Genomic DNA, 2,500 nt, shown 5'->3' on the forward strand with positions numbered 1-2,500 from the left:
TTCACAGAGCTTTTTATTGCATTTCATATTTAATTAGGATAATAGCCAATTCTCTACAGTGGAATCCGTACACGTTAACAGCAATTCTTATAAATATAGACTTATGAGCATTTATTTTTTCCTAACAATTATAATCAGAATGACCCCTATATAACAAAAGGCAAGTTTGTGGATATATAAATATATATATATATATATATATATATATATATATATATATATATATATATTTATATATATACATATATATATGTATATATGTACATATATATATATATATATATATATATATATATATATATATATATATATATGTACATATATACATATAATATATATATATATATATATATATATATATATATATATATATATATATATATGTATATATATATATACATATATATATATATATATATATATATATATATATATATATATATATATGAATAATATATATTTACGTATATATATATATATATATATATATATATACATATATATATATATATGTATATGTATATATATAAATATATATAAATATATATATATATATATATATATATATATATATATATATATATATATATATTTAAATATATATATATATATATATATATATATATATATATATATATTTAAATATATATATATATATATATATATATATATATATGTATGTATATATATATATATATATATATATATATATATATATATATATATATATATATATATATATATATATATATATATATATATATATATATACCCCTTTCTTACTACGGTTAACTCAACGATATGAAATGGTTTGCTCATTGCCATGATCAGCAAAGCTATAACAAGTCAAAGCCATCAGTGCTAGGTTACTTTGCTGTAAGTGATCAGATCAGAATCTCCCACCATCACCAATCTGCAGTGGCTAGCGTGGTGATTAAACCTGGTAATAACCTAGACATATGCTCGTATATCACAACCCGCCTAAGCCCGAAGTTCCCAGCGGCAGTGTAACAACAGCCCAGGTTGGCAGGCAGCTACATCTCACTGCAGGATCTAGTCATGATCTCTAAGCTAGAAAAGGGCACATTTGGAAACTGAACCTTGTAACATGAACGTCAGGACCATGTCTAGGGAAGAAGATCTTGCCGTGTTACGACAAGAGCTGAAATAAATAAATAGGATATAATAAGATTTAGTGAAATCAGAAGAACTGGGGACTCTAATAATAAAGAGAGCCATGTATTTTTCATTAGGGGATATGAAAGGAATAAGATAATGAGTAGGTGTTCTTATTAATAAAATTTTTGGAGGTAAAATAGAATTTTTTTTAGTAATAGTGATAGAATTGCTGGATTAATTATCAAACTAAAAAAGAAGTATTTGCCGAAGATGATTCAAACATCCTGTACAGAGGAAAATTTAAAACTTTTTATGAAGATCTGGATATATCCATAGAAAACATAAAACTTCATTTTCACCTGTTTTGGGTGATTTCAAAACTTCGTTAGGTCAATAGAAGAGAGGAATATCAGTAGTAGGTAAATCTGGAGAAGGAACACGGAATGACAGAGTGGAAAACTTGTAGAATTTTAAGATAGAAACCATCTTAACATAATGACTACCCTCTATAAAATAGAACATGGAAAATTGACATGGTGAAGCCCATATAGAGGAACGGAAAATGAAGCAGTTTTTTATTCTTATTGAAAAAGTTAATTTACTTAAAGATATAAGTTTTAAACTAGTTAAAGCCAAGCGATAGTAGAGTATTTGGGAACAAAATTCGTATAGTTCTAAGGAAAGAGAGAGAAATAATAATTTTAGGGAATAAGATATATACTCCTGTAATAAGAAAAAATCTGATGATTTTCATTTAGCAATACGATAAGGGTATTATCAACTGTATGATGGATTCGAAGCAATTAAAGGAGAAACTAACAGTATGGTAACTAAATTTAAATTGGAATCAACACAAGAGATACGTGGAATAGGTCTTAAACAAGATCAAGAATAATTGTCATAAAGATGAAATAACTAATAAAGAAAAGATTGAAAATGAAAGTAAAATACAATAATGATGTAATAGAATGAGATGATTTATCCAAAATACTAAACAAACTAAAAGCCAAAGACATTCGTAAGCACAATCAGACCAAATTTGAGGAAACACTAAAGAAAGGGAGAGGTATCAAATTAAATGAAAAAGGGGACTCTGATAAGTACGCCAACATATGTTATCTTTATAGGATGAAAATGGAAATATTATAAACAATAGAGATAAAAGGATGAAAAATTGCAGAGGATTTCTATATAATACTATACAATAGTGATATAATAAATAACTTGTCCATTAGAAATAATGAAATACCTAAGCTGGTACCAATTATACCACTAGGATAAGTAAAGAAAGCATTAAAATGCTTGAGAAGGTGAAAAGCAGCAGGTTAAGATGGCCTAACAATTTTTTTATCAATTGATTGAAAAGACTTCATGTTAGTAA

Source organism: Palaemon carinicauda, chromosome 24, assembly GCF_036898095.1.
Source record: "Palaemon carinicauda isolate YSFRI2023 chromosome 24, ASM3689809v2, whole genome shotgun sequence".
NCBI classification, from domain to species: domain Eukaryota; kingdom Metazoa; phylum Arthropoda; class Malacostraca; order Decapoda; family Palaemonidae; genus Palaemon; species Palaemon carinicauda.